At 38.8% G+C, this 26,178-nt stretch overlaps 1 protein-coding gene across 1 annotated transcript in view; it reads left to right on the forward strand.

The window, feature by feature from the left end:
• The first annotated feature begins 233 nt into the window (after window positions 1-233).
• Window positions 234-26,178, forward strand: part of LOC139942224 (isotocin receptor-like) — a 63,551-nt gene continuing 37,606 nt past the window's right edge. Inside the window, exon 1 of the mRNA XM_071939010.1 lies at window positions 234-323. The gene's annotated coding sequence lies outside the window, so the exon portion shown is untranslated. The remainder of the gene's footprint in view (window positions 324-26,178) is intronic.

The following is a 26,178-nucleotide window of genomic DNA, read 5'->3' on the forward strand; positions in this document are numbered from 1 at the left end:
TTCAATCCCCACCTAAAGGTAGTAGTAGTAGTAGAAGTACACGCCAGTAGGCACCAGCACCCGCTGAGAGAGGAAGGAAGAGGTTCAACGACTGTGCGATCAGGTTGATCTGACATCGTCATCTCTCTCTCTCTCTAGTGTTTCACTTGAAAACGGGCGTCAGCTTGCAGTAACGTTCGCCTGTATGAGCTGAATGGGTTTTAAAGCAGAGAGCAGACGTCATTAGCTTTAGTATATACCCCGCCCGTAGCCTGAATCCCACGAGCTTAAAGCAAGCAGCACTCGTCGAACCAGTCCGGAGCAAGATTGGGGACACTTTACGGGTAAGTGCGATTAGTCAGGATTTCCTTTATGCCAGATGTTTGGACTATTTGTAATTCACAGATGTACAATTTGTAGATGTATTTATAATACGTGCCGGATGCAAGCGGAGGAAGGCCGACTTTACACATCTCCCTCTGGGTTATGTATAATATCTGACGTCATTTCCCTGTAAATCTGATACCATGGCAACGTACAACCTTCTCTCTTTTGTTAAGTTTCTTGGGTTTTGATAACATAATATTAATTTGATAGTTAGTTTCGCATCGAGGAAAAAACAAACATTATTTTGTATTTACCCTTACATTGGTGTGTTTTAAGGTACTGTATATACTTTGTACTTTACCGGGTTGTAAACATCCACAGGCAAAAAGCTCGGGTGGGATTGGAACCCACAACCTTTGTGTTGCTAGAGTGGATATCTTACCACCAAACCAACACCATAGCCCTGTGGTTCGAACCCACAACCTTTGCATTGCTAGAGCAGATATCTAACCAACAAATCAACACCATATCCCTGTGGTTCGAGCCAAAAACCTTTGCATTGCTAGAGTGGACAACGTACCACCAAATCAACACCATAGCCCTGTGGTTCGAACCCAGAACATTTGCATTGCTAGAGTGGATATCTTACCACCAAATCAACACCATAGCCCTGTGGTTCGAACCCACAACCTTTGCATTGCTAGAGCAGATATCTAACCACCAAATCAACACCATATCCCTGTGGTTCGAGCCAAAAACCTTTGCATTGCTAGAGTGGACAACGTACCACCAAATCAACACCATACCCCTGTGATTCGAACCCACAACCTTTGCATTGCTAGAGTGGATATCGTACCACCAAATCAACACCAAAGCCCTGTGGTTCGAACCCATAACCTTTGCATTGCTAGAGTGGATATCTTACCACCAAATCAACACCATATCCCTGTGGTTCGACCCCATAACCTTTGCATTGCTAGAGTGGATATCTTACCACCAAATCAACACCATATCCCTGTGGTTCGAACCCATAACCTTTGCATTGCTAGAGTGGATATCTTACCACCAAATCAACACCATACCCCTGTGGTTCGAACCCATAACCTTTGCATTGCTAGAGTGGATATCTTACCACCAACCAACACCATAGCCCTGTGGTTCGAACCCACAACCTTTGCATTGCTAGAGTGGATATCTTACCACCAAATCAACACCATAGCCCTGTGGTTCGAACCCACAACATTTACATTGCTAGAGCAGTATCGTACCACCAAATCAAGACCATAGCCTTGTGGTTCGAAACCACAACCTTTGCATCACCAAACCAACACCATAGCCCTGCGGGTACCGCAACGATTTGACATATGTTAGTTTTGCATCGGGGATATGGAGTCATAACGTTTTACACACATCCTCATATACAGGCCTAGTAGTCAAGACATTGTAACCTAAGAATAGTAAAACTCTTTACTGTCCCACTTTCGGTTAAAAGGCAGTGGACACTATTGGTAATTACGCAAAATGATTATTAGCATAAAACCTTACTTGGTAGCGAGTAATGGAGAGCTGCTGATAGTATAAAATAATATTGTGAGAAACGGTTCCCTTTGAAGTACCGTAGTTTACAAAAAAGAAGTAATTTTTCACGAATTCAATTTCGAGACTTCAGAATTAGATACTGAGGTCTCGAAATCAAGCATCTGAAAGCACACAACTTCGTGTGAAAAGGGTGTTGTTTTTTCTGTCATAATTATCTCGCAACTTTGTTATTTTATGCATGTCTTGCTTGAGATACACCAAGTGAGAAGACAGGTCTTTGACAATCACCGACAGTGTCCAGGGTCTTTAAATTGTGTTTTCTTAGTACCATGTTTAGCTTTAAAACAGAGTAAACTGCAACCTTTAAAATGTTTCAGAAAAACAAAGAAAGGCTGACTAAACTACGCACACTTCTTTCTTCGCGTTGAATCAACAAAATATTTAATATAAACTTCACTTTAGGGCATCCAGAGTGTCCAGCGTCAACAATAAGCGCAAATGGTCTCTAACCCATTACAACGCAAATATGATATTGTCACTTAGCTGGTATCACATCAAGATCAACACTGCGTAATAGTTTCTGACAGAAGTATGGACGCTGTAGAATTTTACGGGTATAGTCATGGTAACATCTCGGGGGGATTGGCGTTTCGTTCCATTCAATTTCGCTTCCAGCAAAACTCAACTTTGAAAAACGGCCGGGTGTGTTTTGTATCGTTATCAATCGCACAATGCATTTTGAACGGCTACTTTGTCCATTTCGGATAGATGCGAGAATTTCCCTGGCAAGAATCACTATTTAAGAGTCGTTGTATGAATTTTTCTTTAAGAATGGTTGTAAGTCGTTGTATGAACTTCTCTTTAAGATTGGTTCTGAGTTGTTGTATGAACTTCTCTTTAAGAATGGTTCTCAGACGTTACAGAACTTTTCTTTAAGATTGGTTCTGAGACGTTGTATGAACGTCTCTTTAATGATAATTTTCGGGGCTAGCCATCCTTACTCGCAGCTAAGAGCTGAATTGCGAAGGCCGCGGCTACAACGTGTTCGAGAAGCAGGCATGCAAGGGCGCCTCTGGCTGCCAGCCACATCAACCCATTATGACCACGGAGCACAGCCAAGATCGAAAGTGTTTGATTTTTCCTGAGGGAGGAAAACCAGATGGTCTGGAAAACCCTCGTGGCACAGCAGAGAACCAATGCACAACTCAACTCACATATATGGCCCCGGCCGGGAATCGAACCGGGTCACCTTGGTGAGAGGCGAGCGCTTTACGCACGCGCCAACCATGCTACCCTTAAGATTGGTTCTGAGACGTTGCGTGAACTTCTATTTAAGAATGGTTCTCAGACGTTGTTTGAACTTCTCTTTAAACTTGGTTCTGAGTCGTTGCACGAACTTCTTTTTAAGAATGGTTCTCAGACGTTACAGAACTTTTTTTTAAGATTGGTTCTAAGACGTTGTATGAACGTCTCTTTAAGATTTGTTCTGGGACGTTGTATGAATTTCTCTTTAAGATTGGTTCTGAGAGGTTATATGAACTTCTCTTTAAGATTTGGTCTGAGATGTTCTATGAGCTTCTCTTTAAGATTGGTGATGCGAAGTTGTATGAGCTTCTCTTCAAGATTGCTTTTGAGACGTTGTATGAACTTCGCTTTAAAATGGATTTAAGACGTGAACTTCTTTTTAAGGTTAATTCCTATAACTCAAAGCCTGTATAATTTGTCAGTACAACCAGAATCCGAAAACTTGAAACGTACAGTAAGGGTGGAGTATAGAAAAGTATCAGTGTTCCGAATGGCCTGAAGGTTGTGTATAGATAACGCCGTACCAATTTGCAGCCATGATAACGAAAGGGGAGAGAGCCGCACAAAAGGGAACCTCACAATTGTCAATCTGATTCGTTATTTTGATTAAAGTGTACGGCTTTCAAAAGGGGTCTAGCGATTACAAAGAAATGTTCTGATTGAAAAAAGGCTTTCCTTGAAATCGAGCATTTCAGTCTGGCTGCTGCGTGTGTTTATTATCTTTTAATTTGTAGACCGAATGTGTGTAAACATAACTTATATGGAGGTAATATACGTGTGTTAACTAATTGCTTCGTAATCTGATAATGGACGGCTCTCTGTGTGTGTTTTTCTTTCGTGGCATTTAGTCGATATTAGTGATGAAATTGGATTGGTAGTGATTTATTGGGGCGGGAATGTATAAACGGATCTGTGGGTACGTGGAAAGGTAACTTGATAATGCCGTCAGTGACCGTCAATTAAAGACTGAGTGTGGCTCTGTACTCTCTGGTGGCTCTGTACAAGTAGCCGACCTGCAAGGCAGTGACGTCACAGGTCCTATGTCGTTGTTGTTTCTGGTAATTGTTCAGTACATTTAGGTTCGACGTATGTTTGTTCGTGTTTGGGGTACGATGCTGCATTGCAATGAGTTTTGCTATGTGGATGCTGCTTTTGTCAGCTACTTATCGGCTGTGTTTTTGAGAGGTTGATGTACAAGTAGCCAACGTGTAGGGCATACCGTCACATGTCCCCCGCCGTGGTTGTAGTGTTCTGCTGACGATGGTTCTGTAGATGCTACATTGCAATGATTAATTGTACCGTTGCTTTATTGAAGCAAATTTTTTTTCAGCTTTTGTATCTTTGCTGGTTTTGATATTTGTGTGAGGTTGCTGTATCAAAATTCAATATGCATGTTACTTGTTATGATTATATTCAGACATTACACAATGATTACAATTTAAACAGGGGCTGTCAAGTAAATACAAAAGTTTAAAACTATCGTCTGAAGATGTGTAGCCTACAACCAGACCACTGTCAACGACAAAAATTTAACTATTTAATTAGAAAAAAGGAGAGATTGAACTCAAACGCTAACCGAGACCTTTGTGTGTACCTTTTGCAAAAACATAACGAGACAAACAAAAACAAAAAACTAGTACGGGCTTTGTAGCCTGTGATATGTTTACACAAGAGCCTGGACTTCATGTAGGCACGATTTGTTCAGAGCTCAGAAGATGATTGCATATAATCTTATTTTATGAAGGATTGTCTTATTTTATCAACCGTTGAAGTCAAGACAGGGGGCACATCTTTTAAACATGTTCGAGCTGTTAATTTCATATCTCTTGAATGGGTGCTGAAATTATGACACAATTTTAAGACTACACATAATTATGTTCGCAGTGCAATATTTTACATGTCGAGTGGCACTGGAATGCTCAAGGACACTCTGTTTGTAAACAAGACTACGAGCAGAGTGTCTTTTCGAAACGTGGAGACCACACCGCGGCTTTGTTCAAGCCAACACTCTTTCCAAAGTATATAACAATGTGCCTGCAAGTTATGTTTACTTCTTAAATTTTAAGAGAGGCACGTATTGCGGTGGTCTCAGCAGACCCTAGCTCCCTCAAAAAAATGAATTATTTACTCCGTCCTTCCAGATAATAAGCTCAATTAGAAGGAATGAAGTTTATAGGAGGGGGGGGGGGACTCCGGGTATGTATTAATATTTTAAAAACACGCAGTCAGGTAGGACTCAAACCAAATCCAAAGAGTGCCCTCGGCGTGTTTCGAACCAGGGACCTGGAAGTTGAAGGCGGAGAAAGATACCACTATGTGAAGTTATCACTTTAAAGGTCTGCACTCAAGAACCCATTATGTCTACTCCATTTACAACGAGGAGGAAGTATCCTATGCTGTCTGCCAAACTCATGTACCTGCCGAGCCAGTTAAGACACCCCTGTACGATTTACCCTTTTCTTCGCTTCACTTAACGTATTCAGAGATCTTTATATGATCATCACATTTGACGTTTCAGTGGGTTTATCAGCAGTTGGACGAACAAAAAACAAGGCATTGAGAGCCACATTGCCAAGCCATCGGGTTGAACTGACAGCTTGCTTTATATTGCGGGGACACAGAAATCAGTGCGTCTGTTTTGTCCCTCGGGCGTAGATGGGTATCATTGCTGATGATCTTTTTTGGTGCGGGAAGAAACGACCTTCGTTGGGGCTTAGCATATCTCTCACTGTCTCCACACGCACTGTCATATGAAGAGTACTTGACTGTTTTAAAGGCATGGACACTATTGGTAATTACTCAAAATAACTGTGAGCATAAAAACTTACTTTTGGTAACGAGCATTTGAGAGCTGTTGGTAGTATAAAACATAGTGGGGAATTGCTTCCTCTGAAGTAACGTAGTTATTGAGAAAGGAGTAATTTGCCACTAAACATATTTGAATATACGAGACCTCAGCTGCAGGTTTCGAAATCAGACATCTGAAAGCACACAACTTTTGTGTGACAAGGGTGTTTTTTTCTTTCGTTAGTCTCTTGCAACTTCAACGGCCACATGAGTCCAACTGTTCACACAGATTTGTTATTTTGTGCATAGAGATACACCGAGTGAAAATAGTCTTTGACGGTTACCAATTGCCCAGCGCCTTTAATCGGATAGTAGGGTTCTTTCTCTATATGCTTTAATACACTTTGTAACATGTACACGTCTTTTGATCTCCCTTTTCCCCCGATCTGTCAGATGATAACATTGAAGATTTGTATCGCCAATGCGATACACAACGAGGATTAGTAAAAGTCTTGGGGTCGTATATTATTAACCGATTCTTTACACAACATCGGAGGAAAACTTCTTGTTGTGTTGTGTCGTCAAGGACTAGAATCTGTTCGCGAAAGAGAACTTTTTCAATGGAGTTTTGACTTTTCTTTCACTTTTACGTGTTGACCAGGATGGCTACATTATGAGACAGTGGTCTGTGTAGTATTATTTGTTAGTGCCATTCCACTATTTTGATATGTTGTTTTGGTTGTGTTTATTAATGTATTATTCATTAACATCTATCATTTATTTGTAAGTTAAGTTTTTTTTCAAGTTTTTTTTAACAACTACATGGTTGGCACGAGGTCACTCACCCCCTGCCTAAAACAAACCTTGTTTAAAATTAAACATTCATTATTAGTTGAAAATAGCCAAACGATTTTCGGTTTTCCGTGCCATTTCGGCAATAAAGGGTTAGACTGTTCGACGTGTTGTATATGCATTCGGTTTGAATCAGGTCTACTTCTTCGATCAGTTGACACCGAGATTGTCCCCTCGGGACATATAAATTAAAAGGTTTTAGCATAACATACAAATCAACTTATAATGATAGGTTCAAATAAAACCTAACTACCCTTAAAGGGAAGGTACAAGTTTGGTAATTACTCAAAACAAATATTAACTTAAAAACTGACTTGGTAATGAGCATTTGAGAGCTGTTGAAATAATATAAAACATTGTGGGAAACGACTCCCTCTGAAGTAACGTAGTTTTTGAGAAAGACATAATTTCTCACTAAAATAATCGAGACTTTCTAGCTAGAAGTATTTTATTCTTATCTGAAAGCACACAAATTCGTCCAACAAGGGTATTTATTCTTTCATCATTTTCTCTCAACTTTGATGACCGATTGAGCACAAATTTTCACAGGCTTGTGATTTTTTGGTTATGATGGGATACAACAAGTGAGAAGACTGGTCTTTGACAATTACCAAACGTGTACCCTCCCTTTATTAAAGAACGACTCATTGTTTCGTCCTCGTGATACTTCAAAACTGCGTTAGAAAAGTTCAAAGTAGGGGCCTATGCAATAAATTCAACGAAATACGAGTTTATAACTTCATTTAAAGTTCACCTTTGACATTTTCTGCCAAGTTATGACCTCATAAGGAGATTTAATTGCCTTATTTGGGGTCTTATGGGGGATCTGTTGCAGCCCACAATCTAATATCAGACTAGCAAAATAGACTTGGCCAACTCGGCAATTGAATTGCCCGCCGGCGCACATTGCAATTGTGTACGAGACACGAGCATGATCTGGTTTATTGGCGGGAAATATATAGGGAGTCACTGTTTCACGTTCGCGCCCTTAATGCTCCAGGAGCATAGTCGCAACGTCTGCTTTCTTTATAAATGGAGATGTATTCCACTTCGTGTTTGGTTGCTTCGTTGTCTTATTTTCTCCTTTCTTTTTGTTTTCGCTTACTTCGCCGCGATCTCACAACCCTTTTGGCTTTTTAGAAGCACAAAAAGGACAACGAATTTTTCAGCGAGGATGGGTAAAGTCTAAATCCGTTTGAGCACAAAACAACAACCACTGTGAAAGGGGGATACCATTCTTGGTAATTTGCGGCGTCTTCTGTCCGCTCGTATCAAACTAGAAGACGTAGATGGTTTCACATTTGACAGCTAACAACTGCGAGTTCATGTCTGTTCGGGAATGGAATAAATAAAGATAATAAAACACAGAGGTGATTGAATACGGTTGACCAGAGCAGACGTTAAATTAGCAGCCGATTGGCGCTCGTGAAACATACCAAAATAAATAATCGGTTTAACAAATAAAATACAAAACAATTAAGAGCCAGCAAACTAAATCTTAAAAGATCAATCATTAATTTTTAATTTTTTTTAATCCTCGGGTTTCATATAGTCAGCAGAACTAATGTATTATAATAATAATACATGTTATAACTTTCTATAAGTGAGGATACCCTGTGTTGTCTTTCTAAACAGTGTGGTCATTACTCTTTTAAAGATCTCCAGTAACACAATGTTTCTATGTTCTTAACCAACGGCTCCGTATTAACTTTAATTCAGTTTTTGTGTAGTACTTAAAAGTAGAAAAATTTGTTTTTGAAGTTTGTGAAGATTGTTTTCTTTGGAAACTTTGCTATCTGCGACACCAATTGCATCTATTTTGATCATTGGCTCGATTCAATTATTATTTCATTTGCTTAATCAGATGTGTGTCTCGGTAAAAACATATTTTTTCGGATAAACGTTGCCCCTTACTTTCCAGTAATTTGCACTATTGATTGTTTCAATTAAGCTATAAAGAAAAACTAAGCTCAGGAATTCTTAAAACGCATTGGCTCTGCGGGGAATTAACAACACGGCTAACGCCATCTGTGCCGAGACGTAAACTAAACGCGACACTAAAGGGGGTGCGGAAAACCGTTAAATAATTAGGGCAAAAGTTAATCTTTGTTTTGCATTCACGCAAAATCTTTCAACATTTTGCGTCTTGCAACCAGGGAATTACTGGGAAGACTTCAAATGTTTGTTCATCAAAACTGTGGAAATATTGGTTTATTTACAGGGAATATTCTGCAGGGGGGGGGGAGGTCAATAGTTTTACGACACTATTGGAAGAAATACACATGAATGAAGGTGTGGACAATCTAATTAACTGATGTAATGTTTTTAATTACTTACTCTTACAAGGAACATTACAGGAGAGAAGATTTTGTTTTTGTTTTTCGTGAGCGTCTTTTCTAACCGTTTTATGCACCGTACTGTGCTGACAATGCATCACATACAAACAAAAATGATGTATACCACACCTTTAAGATATTTAAACTTATAAGATGAACTACACAGCGGCGTTGAGGGAGGAATGGAAGATATGTCAATGACATTTCAGATGTAACAGTTCTGTAAATAGATCTCCTTGTAACAAATGTATACAAAACATGTTGAGAATGTTCTTCCAGTCTGATTGAGATATGCAGTATGCAGATTTATGTTAATTATAGAGAGAGGAAATATAGAGTGACCATGCTTATGCAAATATGAAATATGGATGTGTGTATACATGAAGAAGGAAGCGGGGGGGGGGGGGGTAGGGCGTAAATGACAAAAAATGTGAATCCAGACGGATAAATAGAATGAAGCGGTCGTGGGGAAATTATTATATTTAGGCACTGTAATTGTCGAAGACCAGTCTTCTCACTCTGTGTATCCCAACATATTCATAAGACAACACATCTATGGAAATGTGGACTCAGTTGGTCACCGACGTTGCCTAATAAAAGGCTTTATACCAGAAGTCTTTGAATATTTGAGGGGGAACTACCTTTTTCTTAAACAAACAAAAAAACTACGTAACTTCAGAGGGAGCCATTTCTCACAATGTTTTATTCTATCAACAGCTCTTCCAACGAGGCCTTGCTTGTATTATATAGGGGTGGTATATTGTACGGCTAAAGTTCTCATTAAACTTTCATCAAGATTATGTCTAAAGACACAATCAAATATTTAAGTCATTTTAAAACATGTTCGGAGTCGTAGAGTCTAGCGACTGCTATATATGTTTCCGTAACGTGCATTACAATGGCCATGCTTCTTCAGGGCACTGTATACAGAGTTGGTAGACTGGTTAAGTGCTTCATATTCCTCTAATCAAGAGATCGCTATCTCAATAATTGCGCTTTGTCAGGGGCTCTTTGGGGCAAAGCCTGAGCCGTCACATCCACCCTCCGCACAGCCTAAGCTTCTCGCACGTTCGTCCCCCCTCGTTCAACCCCCGCAGTTTAAATGTTGATCGTTAACTACAGATCGGAATCTCCTATCATTAATGATTCAAATCCTAAGAAACAAAACAAAACATAATTATAGTAATCCAGAGGTTTTAGAATACAATGAATATTAAATGTACATCTTATTCTTATTTGTGTTATATATACAAACTTGTTTTATTATTATAATTTTTTTGTTCTGCTGTTGTCCGAAGTTGTTTTGAGGTATTGGGTACTACTTGTCTTGTTCATACATTTAAGTGAGGTCAATTAATAATTCGTAATCTGCTTTGGGCTGACCGTCAATGTAATGGTACCGCCAAATTATGATCACTGGTGGGTGCACCCGATACTCCACGTTTATGTTAGTAGTTATCCACAAAAAAAGCGTCACCGAGTGACAGTTCTTACCAACACCAATTACTACCATTTCTCCGAGGTACCATGAGTGTCAGTAACTAGTAGCAGTATTTAAACATCTGAAATGTCTATGCGAGCAATGTGGAGTATCGGGTGACTCATTAACCCTAATTGATTTTTTCGGTACATTCCAACGCACATCAACCGAAAGGCGTAGTCTATAACTAATAACATATTTAAAAACGACTGATAATGAAGCTACAACAGACAAAACTATACGAATTTGTGAAGGTGAAACGTCAGATCTTACGTAAAAAAGTTTTTTCCCTAAGGTCATTTACCCTAAAATAGGAGAGATGGGGTCGATTTCACAAAGAGTTAGGACCCGTCTTAGCATGAGTTAGGACGAGTAACTCGTCTTAACTTAGGATAGGCCCGCATGCTACAGTGCAGGGTTGGGACTCGTCCTAAGTCCTAAGATTAGTCTTAAGTTAGGAAGAGTTTTGTGAAATCGGCGGCTGGCCATATATTTCCTAAACCGAACCTTCGTTAAAGGCACACAAAAACGCATTGTCCATATATAGCAAAAGGAAGGCAAAGAATATTGGAAGGAATCCAGAAAAAAACGTGAAAGATATAGCCAATCAAAATGATGATTTCAGACTAATAGGGGAGATGGCCTTAAAGGGACAAAAGTTATCATAATGTCACGTAATACGCGAAAAATGATTAAAAACGGTAAAAAGGCCACCGTATACGAGGGGCCATATAACAAGATTGTTCACCATTGTTTACATTTTGTAGCGATAATTTGAATGCATGATCTTTTTCGTCAATTACTCGTTAATGATTTTTTATTTTATTTGGTTTGGTAAGTTACTTTTAGACGGCTGGAAGTAACTTCTCTAGCCCGGAAGGTCATGTGATTGTTTGTACCACTTTTTGGTTAGACCAATCACGCGACCTTCATTTTTGTTTTGAAATGCTCAAAAACGACTACATTTGATGATTTTTTGTTAAGGACTGTTCTTCTGTATTCCTGAAAGACCACTAAAGTCATATCCTAGTCTATTGTGTAGCCTAAATAGCCCAATTCGGCCGGTGTGTCCCTTTGGGATCCAAACAGGGCATTCACCATTCACTATAATTAAAAACAACATTGTTTTATTTTATTTTATTTTATTTATTTATTTATTTATTTATTTTTTATTTTTTTTATTTTATTTTTTTTTTTTGGGGGGGGGTTGTTATCGGAACCATTATGAAAGATAATTCTGAAATAATTGCAATGGAGGTGCTCATTATTTGAGGCCACATGTGGCCAATAAGAAGCTGTCTCCGTTTATTTCTCCATGGTTTAACACAAGCTCATTATACGAGGCCATTTGTGTAATTAGGACTAATGAATAGTGGAAGTTACACAACGTCATACATCCTGTGAATACCGCTAATTAAAAAGAAAGTGCAAGAAAAAAAAAACTTTGCAAGTTATAGAAAAAAAAAAACACGTTTAGGCTACTGACCGTGAAAACACAGTTTGCACTGTTTATGCTGCGCCTAGTCATACCTAACATTTCTAGAATGTAAACACCGTAGTACGTATGAGCATGGAGGAATAATTTTCTTCCTCCATGGTATGAGCCTAAAAGGAGCTCCAGGCCTAAACTCTTTTTGAATTTAGCGAGAATTTACCTGTTTCCCAGTATACGTAATATCAAACGGGAGCCGTTTCTCTCAATGTTTTACTATCAATAGTTCTCCGTTACTCGTTACCAAGTAGGTTAATACACTAACAATTATTTTGACTAACTTAAGTGTCCGGTGCCTTTACAGACATCATGATACTTCAACCCCCAAATCACGCATCTTTTTAATGATATAATATTCCAAGAATCAGACACACGTCTGCTACTAACATACGTGAAGTGACTTTTAGGGGTTGTTTTTTTTTTTTTGTATGAAGAGGGAGTGTTTCTCCGCATCTTGATGATCTGATCTTCGCGCGAGATCCCGCGATGTTTTGCCCCCGGGACACGTTTCATATACTCCCCTCCCCCCCCCTCTCTCATTCTTCAGTCGACTCTCGACGACTGAAATCCCCCGCCTGTTTGTCTTATGATGTCTCCATTATTGTGAGAATCCATGTCAGCCTGTTTCGTTTGAAAATGCCCCCAACCCTTTGAAAAGATAATCAGGTTTACAGCGATAGTGAGTCTGAAATTAAAGTGAGGTTACAGATAGTTGTTTTTTATTAAAAAAAAAATATTCAGTGTTGTTGAAATAGTAGTTAACCTGTAGTTAACCTGGTGAAAATGTCATAGAGGTGCTTAAAGCACAAACAGTAGCTAAACAGCAAAACTTGCTAACCGGAACAAGGGTCAGCCAAAATACCACTTCACGTGTACAATTTGTAGCTGATATCCGGCATAGTTTTCGTGTATCTTTCGATTGAACTTATAATAAGTAGATTTATAAAGTTCGTGCGCACTATCTTTCATGATGTGATCATTCAATCGTGTTGCCATCTCAACAAATATTCCTTCACATCAGGAATATATCTCAATAAATGGCGACCTCAAACAAAAACACGGTATTCTATACACTCGATTTTTCGATCGGTAAGCCTACCCGGGGGCACAGTTTCACAGCACTGCTTACCAGAGCATTGACCACGACTGACGGCGATGAAGTTGAGATGGAGGGGTCGTACTAGGGAAGGATTCTGCAGTATAAAGCAGACCCATCAAATTTGGATGCCTGGTCGTCCTCACTACAAAGCTGCTTTGCAGAGCAGACTGATCTTTTAACGTCAACTTTTGATAAAGGACCGCCGGCTATTTCCAGAAACACGTTTCAAGTCGTGCACCGCGAACCTGCCCAGGATATGTTTGTCAGGGGGTAGGCTAGACTATCAGATTCAGTGATCAAATTAGTCTTACAAATCATGCTCGATATAAGAGCCCACCCCCTCCCCTTAATTGTTGTCCTCTTGAACCATAGTTACCCCCTCCCCCAAACAGAAAACAAAACAAAAACAATAACAACAATACCTGCAAATAATTATTGGTATTCCGAAAGATGACCACCACGCCCCGCCCCTTATGAATCTCAAATTAATGATCAGTGTGTCGCTCAGATTGTTGTCTGGGTGGATTTCACAAAGGTAGTCCTAACTTAGGACTAGTCCTAGGCAATGCTAAGAGATAGGACCAGTCCTAAGTTAGAATGAGTTACTGGTCCTAACTTAGGACCAGTCCTATCTCTTAGCATTGCCTAGGACTAGTCCTAAGTTAGGACTACCTTTGTGAAATCCACCCCTGATTCCCCATAACGGTTAACGGTCACACCAAAGCAGCACACCTATACTATTTCAACCCAGCCACATTTTCGCAACGTTTACTTATTGTCTGACATTCACTGTATTTTCCAAGCATTTGGGGAAGCAAGTTTTACATCAAACTTTTAACCGGAGTTATGGTCAAGTTCACTAATTAGTCATTTATTATGAAACATGATTTTGACTATTCTCAAATCATGGCTTATTGTGACTAATTAGTGTTGTTTTGACTAATATAATTTAAGAGGGAACCATCATTAATTCGAAAGGAGTTTCCAATGCTTCGTACCAATGGAATTTCCATTGTCATTATTTTCTGGAGTATTTACAAATAGTTTAGAATTCTAATAGGCAAAGACGGGGACGGGGCTTTTGGCGGGACGACGTGGTTCTGTATTCCCCATCAGTCGAGGGACGCAGTCTTGAAGTATGCGTGCCGTTTGACAAATTCACAATTTCGTGTGCGAGATGCTTTATCCTTACTTATTAAAGGCACTGGCCACTATTGGTAATTACCCAAACTAATTAATGAAATAAACCTTACTTTGTAACGAGTAATAGAGAGAGCTGTTGATAGTGTAAAACATTGTGAGGAACGGCTCCCTCTGAAGTAATGTAGTTTTCGAGAAAGAAGTAATTGTCCACGAATTTTATTTCGATATCTCATAATTAGATTTTGAGGTCTCGAAATCAAGCAACCGAGAGAACACAACTTCGTGTGAGAAGTGTTTTTTTTTTCTTTCTTCATTATAATCTCGCAACCTCGACAAACAATTGAGCTCAAATGTTCACAGGTTTGTTGAGATACACTAAACGAGAAGACTGGTCTTTGACAATATTATCAATAGTGTCCAGTGTCTTTAAGCAAGCGTGCCGTTTGACAGATTCAACATCAATCTAGGGTGTAAGATGCTTATCAATCCTCACTTATTAATGGCATCAGTTTTATGACAGGATACTCGTATGCGCCTCGGGTGCGAAACATTATCAATTAAATAATACCATTGACCGTATCATGCACAGTGGTATGGCATTCATTAAAACAGTGTGCCAGTCAATTTTTGTAATGGTAGTCCTATAATGGATATACAGTATGGGAAAATGCCGAGTGCGTAGATTTGTCAATCTTTTGATTTGATTTTAGTGTGAACACTTTACCTAAATGACAGTGTATTCTAAAAACATTTATTGATTTGCTTTGATTTACCATAAATAGGGAGAGACATTAATGTGATTATGTATGGACAACAAAGGTTCCCACGTTGTCTTCTCTTTATTGGGTTTTTGGCTTGTGCAGCAATACAATTCGAGTTTCTTGGAACCCTTGGATGTGCAACCATAAGTATTGCAATGGAATGAAATGAAAGGAAACACGCAGCTTGATTTCATGTGGTTTTGAGGCATTGCATAAAGTGTAGTATAAAAATAAAAATAAAATGGCTCAAATGAAAGGTGAGAGTGACCCTCTGACATCTTGCGGCCAATGATGGCGCGCTAACCGGTGTATTTGAAAAGGTGAGTATGAATAAATTATGAGTATCCCGGATATGAATTATTCTTTTTGTCAAAGGCACCAGGGATTATCACAAGTCAAAACTAGCAAAAAAGGGAGAATAGTCCGCAATAACTTCAGTTTAGGTGTTATCCCATAGAAACAGCTTTCTCCAAAACTGTCATATACTTCTGACCCCTCTGTTTTTGTTTCCTGTGCATTAATGATAGCTGACATATTGCAGCAACATCATTACAGTATACCTTGACTGCCACTCAGTTCAACTTGTAAAGGGAACAAACTACCTGTTTGGTTTCTAATCAGATCGATACTTATAAATCCCTGATCCCAATCTGTGTCAATAAAATGAAGCTGGACGTGTTAAGGACAACATTTCCATATTACGCTAATCCGCTATAGGGTACGATGCTAGGCCACAAGTTTGTTTGTTTGTTGACGAAGGCCGATCAGAGGATTCATTTAAAGGCACTGTCGTAGATTTCACCGAGCTTTTCCAAACTTAGGGTTCATCTTAGGACTTATGTCGAGTTAAGTTAATAGTGAAAATAATAAGACGTTTAGTGTGCACGTTCCGTATCCATAGACGTTAGAACGCATTGAACCCATCCTAACTCGTCCTAACTCGAGGTGTGATTAATTCTATCGTTTCGTGACATCGGCTGCTGGACACTTTTGGTATTAAAGACCAGTCTTCTCACGTGGTATATCCCAACATATTATGCATGCACTAGCAAACTTGTGAAAACTTGGGCTCATTTGGTCACCAAAGTTGCAAGAGCATAATAAAAGAAAACAACATCCTTGTTGCACCAATTTGTGTGCCTTCGGAAGCCTGGCCTCTGGCTTCTGGCCTGAAGTCGTATAATGTTTAAGTTACGTGTAAAAACATAAATAAATACGTTATTCAGAGGGAGACGTTTCTTTAACAATGGTTTAAGCTTTATCAACAGCTCTCCTTTGCTCGCCATACCAAAGTTAGTGTTTATGCCATCAATTATTTTGAGTAATTACCAATAATGTCAATGCCTTTAAGCTGTCCACCAAGACAGGACTTCATTCCTGAGTTTTTGAAGGGTTTCTATTATTAGCTCTTCACTTCAGACCAGTGTCTGTATGTGTAATGTGAGGATTTGTTTGGGTGTCTGTGACTTGGTTTGTTTGTTTGTTTGTTTCCAGCTTTATTTAAAGTAGCAAAGAAACTGTTGATTACTTTATATGGCGTGTTTGCGTGCGAAGGCCGAGCGAAACATTGTGAGGGACGCTGTCACTATAAACGGGGTCGTTATGGTGTATCTGTCTCCTTAACTGAGGTGTTAAAATTGACACCAGTTGTCACATAAAGACAACAAAAGAAAGTTCGAAATTAACATCACGGTGTTAAAGAAACACCACATGTAATTGAGTGTTATACACATTCAAACCGGAGACCTTTAAACAGAGAGGGGCAGTAGGGCCGATGAAAGTGTGTTCTATCGTTTCACCCACCAAACTGCGTTCGGCACCAAACTGCGTTCGGCACCATGTCTAGCACCACAGCGTCCCAACCAGTACTCCAAGTGCGAGCCTGCAGCTGACTGTGCCGTGGTCGGGCACTGAAACTTGCTGAGTGTTAAGGTGTTTGTTGAGATCGCCGCTGAACAAAAAGCGTTTACAGGTGCAGCAGCTGCGCAGATGCTCATGGTCTTTAATTTCATCAACATGTTTAGTTCATGTTGAAGCATACAAATTGCTTATAACATGATTACGGGAAAAAACAAGTCGCGTGTCAGCTTAATTGATTTAAACTAAGCTGCATATTTTCCACTTTAGTCAAATCATTGAGTTGAGTAATAGCATTATTGCCGGAGGACGCAACAGGTCCGCACAGCATTACGAATATTGAAAACAATAACAGTTTGGTAAATTTGCGCATAAGTTGGCCTTGTACATGCAATGTGATACCTGATATGTTAAAAAAGTTGACTATTTTGTATAAACCTCGCAAGACCCAAAATCAATGTTCTAAAGACAATAACAACATGAGTTGTGTTTAAAAAGGAACCATTTTAAGACACCTCTGAAAGTTGTGCATAAAATAAAATAAAGAGAATGTGGACCCAATTGGTCATCAACGTAGAAAGGCAGAAAACAAAACTTGTTGCAAAAAAATTGCTTCAGGCATGAAGTATTTGAATTTTGAAGTGGGAAGTAACCTCTTTCTCAAAAACTACCTCAGTTCAGAGCATCGGTTCCTCACAATGTGTTATAGGCCTATCAACAACTTTACATTGCTCTTTACCAATTAAGTTTTTATGCTAACAACTATTTTGAGATTTTACCAATAATATCCAGTGCCTTTAAAAGAAATGAAAAGAAAAAATTCAAAGAGACAGCAACAAATCCCAGAAGATCAACAAAATCAACCTCATATTAAAAAGATAGGAAGTGGTGTTAAGCTCGAACTCTTATGGCAGTAGTTACTTCCTGTAGTAGCAGGTGCACAGGTGTTTTTTATTTTATTTCGTGCAAAGGTCATTACTAAGAATACCTTAATTGCTCATTAAAAGATTTACATAACAAAATTGTATCCGCCCCCTGCTTTTTGTATTCCCTTGGCGAATAGAGAGAACTATTGATACTTAATCAGTTATAAACAGACGTGGTACCACTTAATACATGTCCTCAAATCAGTAACCAATGCCATTGCAAAAAAAAAAAGTTAAAATTGGGAGGGGATTAGAAAGCAAGTGAATCCGGATTAAAGAAGACCATCAACGCTTGAGGGCTTTTGAGCATCGAAGCCCTCCAACTTCAAAACTAAACCGACACCAGACACAACACTTTAAGGGATCACGGCTTCCTTAATGTTTGCAGTCTGCCCACTCCAGTACCAAAGGAAATAATGAACACTCTCCTCCAACCAATCACAGAAACAAATCAGGCGTGTACTTCTCGAAGTATCTTCGCCACGCCGTCTTTTACCGCGAACAATGATATTTATGCCGTGTGATTTACTCAGGCTTCCGGGTGTCACTAAGACGAATCTTCAGGCATGCGCTAAGTGCACTCCAAGGACAAATCCAAAAAACTGTACCATATTTTTTTACTCTAGTTAAGTTGTTATGTAGATGATTTTCCCCCTTGGGTTCGATTTCTTAAAGATAGTCTAATAACTTATCACCTAGTCCCGTAACACTGTTTGGGATTAGTTCTTGTAAAGGTTAGGAAAAAAGTAAACGGTCCCCTTGCTCTATCTTCGTTCTAACTCAAGATAAGAATGGTCTCAGCTCTTTTTCAAAGATGGTCTTAAGAAGTCTTAAAAGACTCGTTAGGATTCAATCAAAACTGTAAGGCTAGTCATAAATAAGGACGAATAACTCGTGATAACTCGAGACGAGACTACTTTAAACTCTTTGTGAAATCCATTTTCTAAGCATCATTTTAAGTGAAATCTACTGGCTTTGGAGGTGGATTTAATGCATGTAAATGACACATGATCTAAAACTACCCATGGAAAGTAAGAATTGTCTTTGGGCATGTCGGTAGTACAAAACATTGTGATAAACAGCTCCGTCTTAAGTTACATATCTTTTTGAGAAAGAGGTAATTTCTCATTGAAGTAATAAACACTTCAGACCCGAAGCTTTTTGTATAGGCATCTGTTGAAAACACACACGTTGGTGCAACATGTTTTTCTTTCATTATTCTCTTGCTGTATCGATGACCAATAAGTCAAAATGTTCACAGATTTGTTATCATGCATGTCAGGATACACCGAGTGAGACTACTTGTCTTTGACAAACACTAAGGGTGTCCAGTGCCTTTAAAGATACTGGACACTATTTTTAATTGTCAAAATAATACCAGTCTTCTAACTTGGTGTATCTCAACATTTATGCACAAAATAACAAACTTGTGAATAATGTTTGAGCTCAATTGGTCGTCGTAGTTGCGAGATAATAATAAGAGAAAAAAAAACCATTGTCACACGAAGTTGTGTGCCTTACAGATGCCCGATTTCGACACCTCAAATTCTTAATCTGATGTTTCAAAATCCAATTCGTGGAAAATAACTTATTTCACGAAAACAACGTCACTTCAGAGGGAGCCGTTGTTCACAATGGCTCCTTCTGAATTAGAATTTTATTGAGAATTTGAATTTGAGGTCTCGAAATCAATCATCTGAAAGCACACAACTTCAAATTTTAACAGGTTTGTTATTTGATGCACATGTTGAGATACACCAAGTTAGAAGACTAGACTTTGACAATAACCAAAGGTGTCCATGTCTTTAAGACAAATGTGAGTCTTTATGACTTGGCGAAAAGCAGATAGAGTAACAGGTTGACCAATGGCAGTAGGTAGAATGCTCCGTTGTCATAAAATGCAGATAGAGTAACATATTATTCCCTAATGACAGTAAAGGGATAATGCTCCAATGAATCAGATCAGTATTCAACACAGTCAAATGGAGAAAGTTGATTTCGCCGATTTAGCATTCACGGGTCAAATAAGCGTCATTCAATTTCATCAAGTCTTCAAGATCATTCAATTTCGCAAAAGCCAAAAGCAAGAGACTGGCTTAAATGACCAACAATGACTGGAACGAATCTGGTTAATAACAAAAACATTAAGTCATGTACCTAGGAAAATGAAATAAATTAATTTTACAACAATAAGAGTGGAAATGCTTTAAAGGAACACGTTGCTTTCGAGTTGGTCTTCGAAAGGCGTTCAGTAACCGTTTGTTATAACACGCATACGGTTAGAAAGATGTTGTAAAAGTATAATACAATGATCTACACAATTATGCCTTTAAATTGCGTGGTTTTCTTTTTACCTCGTCGACTAACACGGTCGCCCATTTATGGGAGTCAGATTTTTTACTCTCATAAAATAATGGCCGACCGTGTTAGTTCGCGACATAAAAGGAAACCGTGCAATTTTGAATGATACTTGTGTAAATCATTATACTCTACTTTTAAAACATCTTTCTAACCATATGCATTTCATAACAAACGGTTTCAAACGCTTTTTATGGACCAACTCGTCCGATCCAAGACAACGTGTTCCTTTAAAGTTCAATGCGGGAAACCATAAAGGGGTGTTGAAAGTCTTATACTAAGGATTACCGTTTCATTTGGTTTCTCGCGGGTGAAAGCGTTGAACAGTTGTTTTCATTTTCTTGTTGTCATTCAACACGTGTTGTATTAACAAATGTTTATTTACATAATATGCCAGACACACCAATGCACGCAATGTTTGCACGCAATGTTGTCCCTGAAACAATTGTGATAATGTCATCTCAACAAACAATGTGGTTGTTGTGGTTATTTTTCTAATGATGGCGTTGTTGTTGCTGCCGTTGTTGTGTAAGTATCGGGTTTTTGGGTTTGTTTTGCTGTTGTTTTTGTGTCTGTGTTGTTGTTAATGTTATTGTGGTTGCCTGTGCTGACATCGTCGTCGTCATTGTCGCCTTTGCCGTTGTTGTTATTGTTGTTGTAGTTATTTGTGTTGTCGTCGTCGTCGTAGCCATCGTTGTTGTTGTTATCGTTATTATTTTCATCATTGTCGTTGGTGTTGTCGCTGTCGCTGCCGGTGTCGCTGCCTCTGTCGCTGTCGCTGTCGCTGTTGCTGTCGCTGTCGCTGTCGCTGTCGCTGTCGCTTTTGCTGTCGCTGTCGCTAGCTGGCGCTTGCGCTGTCGCTGTAGCTGTCGTTGTCGTTGTCGTTGTCGTTGTCGTTGTCGTCGTCAATGGCGTCTTATTCGTCGTCGTCGTCGTCGTCGTCGCTGTTGTTGATGTAAATCGTTAAAACGAACCTACTTCTAACTGTTAAACAGTTGTACAATTTGATCGTACTTGATACTACTCATTACAACATAATGGGCGCGGTAGAGTATACACAAACCCTCGTCTATGTTCCCATGGTAACACTAAGTGTATTAGGCCAGCTTAATAACTCCGCTCTTCGTTATACTCCGTCTGACCTACCAACTTCCCGTCCCGAAATTGACAACAAAAGAAATAGACGTGACAACCCGTCGAAGATGAAGACAATCCAAAATCCCCAGGCGAGGCCAGGGCATTATTCTGCCGTGAGCTACGGCGAGAAGAAACATCGGCTCTCGCTACAAATCTTTTGTACCGCGCCAATGGCCCACTTGTGTGTGGAACACGTCTTGCTACTTAATAGTGCCGTCCGGGAAATCCAAACTTAAGACTCAGGAATTTGAGGGAGTGAACCTTTGTAAGTCTCCGTTTCTCTTGTATATTTTTTGTTCTTTCGATATTTTGGGTTGATAGTATCAAACGTCACTTCAGGTATAGCATCACCAATGGGATATTTGAGTTTATCAATGCACAATTTCATTTGTCAAGTATTTACCAAATAATGTGCCTTCAAAGACACTGGACACTGTTGGTAATTGTCAAAGACTAGTCTTCACAGTTGGTGTATCACAACATATGCATAAAATAACAAACCTGTGAAAATTTGAGCTCAATCGGAGAGAGAGAGAGAGAGAGAGAGAGAGAGAGAGAGAGAGAGAGAGAGAGAGAGAGAGAGAGAGAGATGTTTCTCACAATGTTTTATACTTTCAACCTCTCCCCATTACTTGTTATCAATTATGTTTTATGATAATAATTATTTTGAGTAATTACCAATGGTGTCCACTGCCTTTAACGATGGTTATAACATGGTTATGAGAGCCAGTAACATGAAATCATGTTGGATGGGCCAAAGGTTGTATGTATACCCATCATGCTATATACGAGGATCTAGTCTCGCGAAACAACTGCTTGCTTATCTCATACCATTATTCCTTTATCATTCTGCCTCCAGTCGATGTTTCTCGTTTCGAATAAAAATTAATGCATGCTAATAGTAACAACCATTTTGCAAATAGGAACCAGACTATTTTGTCCTCCAGCCTCGGTTTGGTAAAATTGATATCAAGATAGCTGCACCATAATACAGGTCTAGACTGTTTGGTGCATTGCCTCAATTTGATAGACTCACCGTACTTAACCGAGTTACAACGCCACAGTCAAGTATGTGAGCAGAAAACAAGTTTCCCAAACCAACCTTCAGTGCCTGAACTATACAGACTCACCCCAAGACAACAACATGGAGCTTCTTCAATAATTTGTAAACTGTTTTGGCCTCAATCCCCTTTCGGACAAACAACATACTTATTTATTTTTTTCAAAGGCTATTGGTAATTACTCAAAATAATTATTAACATAAAACCCTTTCTTGGTGACGAGTAATGGGGAGAGGTTGATGGTATAAAACATTGTGAGAAACGGCACCCTCTGAAGCGCCATAGTTTTCTTTCGAGAAAGAAGTAATTTTCCACGAATTTGATTTCGAGGCATCAGAATTAGAACTTGAGGTCTCGAAATCAACCATCTAAACGAACACAACTTCGTGTGATAAGGGTGTTTTTTCTGTCATTATTATCTCGCAAGTTCGGTGACCGATTGAGCTCGAATTTTCACAGGTTTGTTATTTTATGCATATGTTGAGGCACACCAACTGTGAAGGCTAGTCTTTGACAATTACCAGTAGTGTCCAGGGTCTTTAACATCAAAAACGCTTAGCAACAATCACATGATATGTGTATACAAAAAAATTACGACAACATTAAAGACAAACCTAAATACAAAGGACAAACAGAAACCTAGGGATTGCCTAAAAGCGAACCAAATCACTACCCAAATAAGTAATCCTTTTAGGTTTAAAAATATAAAATTTAAACGAGCAATCAAAAGAGGGATTTTTTTTTTTGTAAATAAAAATGAACCATTATACGCTTTGCAAAGTCGTGACGTCACACTTTTTTTTTGGTGCAAATAAGAGTCTTAATTTGAGATTTTATAGTAAAAGCCCACGCATTGTGTGGAGCTCTCCTGTGGTTGGCTGCACAGGCGTTTTGAACATGTCAGTGTTAATGGGGTAGATAGATATGTAATTGAATCAGCCAGAACTTGATATAGCTTTCCTCTTTTAAATCCGGATCATGCTCGTCTATTGTATGTTAGTGTGGAGTAGGAATTTTAATCAATTCACCCAGGCTGAATGTTGAAATGGAGTAACCGAAGAAAAACAAATAGCGGGTAATGTCGAGTATTCGGTTTTGGAGGAAAGGTGATCTGGGATTGGTAAATAACTTCCGGGTCTTTTTGCACAATGTATGGTGAACCTGCCAATGGTTTCTTTTGGTATTTGTATTTGTTTACACTTTAGCCACTGGCTAAATTGCTAGAATTACAGCAATGATGTAAACAACATTACATTTTAGAAATTGTATAACAGAAGTAACATGCAAAACCATAAACTACGCAACAACTACCAATAAGATGGGGTATCAATTTTGTGATTCAGCCATAACTATTACAAAACCGATGGGGACGTTCATCCAAATTCATAAAACAATAAAACAACACTGCTTGAATTACATAACATTATGCACACGTGCCGCATGCAGACGGTCAAAAGAGTGCAAGCTAACACTACACCACCTCGATTCAATCATAACGCAGTCACAGAAGGCTTACGTCACAGCAAGTTTATCCAATGAATTCAAAGGACCCGTAAGACCAGTGCCTGTCATTCGGGGACCAGACTACGCCCCACACACATCAACGCTTCACACACCGATACCAACCATTTTAACTAATTATTACAACACGCAGCAACACGTCACTAAAAACAGACTAGACCAAACACTTAGGAGAAACAAAGAGAAGGGGGCGATGGGTACACATTCAAGCGTAGGGACCTATTACACAAAATAACAATCAACGGTTGGGCAAAGATCCCAAGTTGGAAAGTTTGTTCCAAACCAACAATTTGAAGCACTTACAAAAGAAGGGATTAATAGGAGGTCAACTCCTTTATATGAGGACCATCATTTTATCTCCGATAATTCAATACGGGTTCATTGTACTACTGTGAATCCTATAAACAATACACAGATGTCATCTTTCATTAAATTGTAACGACCTGATTAGTGTCATAATCTGTTTGCATAATTAAAACCAATAATATTGATATCCAGATACCAGCTAATAACTGCTGTTTTCAAAGATGTATATAACCCGGTCCGGCGACCATTGTCTGGCCAGACTACCAGGGCAATTACACGTTAGATGATCTTCGCTAATTAAACCCATTCATCGCTCATTATACTACTCTTTTTAACCTTCGTTTCAATATCTGTATAATGAACAAAAGGGAGACAGTATAACAGGGATATAGCACGGTTGGAAAATGACACTTTTCATTCGCAGTGAAAATACAACGACTGTAGAGTAGAAATAATGACAATATGTGGTCGATTATATGCGCCATGTCTGTCTTAAAGGCAGTGGACACTATTGGTAATTACTCAAAATAATTACTACCATAACACCTTATTTGGTAACGAGTAATGGGGAGAGGTTGATAGTATAAAACACTGTTAGAAAAGGCTCCCTCTGAAGTGATGTTGTTTTCGAGAAAGAAGTAAGTGTCACGAACTTGATTTCGAGACCTCAACTTTAGAATTTGAGGTCTCGAAATCAAGCATCTGAAAGCACACAACTTCGTGTGACATGGGTGTTTTTTCTTTCATTATTATCTCGCAAGTTTGATGACTGATTGAGCTCAAATTTTCACAGGTTTGTTTTGTTATGCATATGTTGAGATACACCAACTGTGAAGGCTAGTCTTTGACAATTACCAATAGTGTCCACTGCTTTTAAGACACTCCTGACGAAAGAGAGATGCAGATGCAAGTGGACCTTTACATCGTGTTACAAAGATGAACATTTCAGCACAAAAATAATTAAGTTTTTCAATGATTTTTTTTTAACAGTGCAAAATGCTACACAAAGTGTAGACCTATGACGTTTGTTTTGTTTGCTACGCAAAATTGATGGAAGAAAGCGCTCCGTACTTTTTTATTGTTGTTGTATATAAGTATTTAAGTATTTCAAGATCTTCAAACAATACAAATTAAAAAATGTAATATCACATTACATTACGGTCCTGCGTCTTAAAAATGGAAATAAGTAAAACGTTACTTAAAAATATATTAGTTGATACATGTTTTAATAACGGTTAATATATAGACGATGCATCTGGGTCTATAGGTAACCAGGGGTGGATTTCACAAAGAGTTAGGACTAGTCTTATCTCGAGTTAGGACCAGTTACTCGTCTTAACTTAGGACTATCCATGAAATTTGTATATCTCCTAGGACTAGTCCTAAGTTAGGACTAGTCCTAACTCTTTGTGAAATCCACCCCTGCTCTATAATAGCAGCACCAGAATAATTAAAAGGGTCTAATTATTTTGCCTTTACTTTAATGGCTGTTCATTTGAGGGTTTTCATTTAAACCTTTTGATGTAAATTTGGTGACGTTTCATTGTTTTGTTTTATTTTGTTTTTAATTACGTCCCTTGTTTTTTCCTTATTTCGTGAAAACGTCGCGCTAAATTGTTTTTATTTGTATCTGTGTTTATACTTGTATATTTATTTAATGTTTGTTTTTGCTATGTAATAGCAGTATTTATTATGCTTCTTTATTAATGTGGATTAAGTGATGTTTGTTGTCGTTTGTTGAATAAACGGAGTAGAATAACTGCACTCGAAAGAAAAAAAGAGAAAACAAGTTGCACATTCCATGTTTAGGCTTAGGGGGAATTGAAGACTATCGGTTATTTTAGTGTTGCTAGTATAGCACTATCAGATCGTTAACGTAGTAGAGCCTAAAGCCTTCAAAGCAGACATGTTA

Source organism: Asterias amurensis, chromosome 9, assembly GCF_032118995.1.
Source record: "Asterias amurensis chromosome 9, ASM3211899v1".
NCBI lineage: Eukaryota > Metazoa > Echinodermata > Asteroidea > Forcipulatida > Asteriidae > Asterias > Asterias amurensis.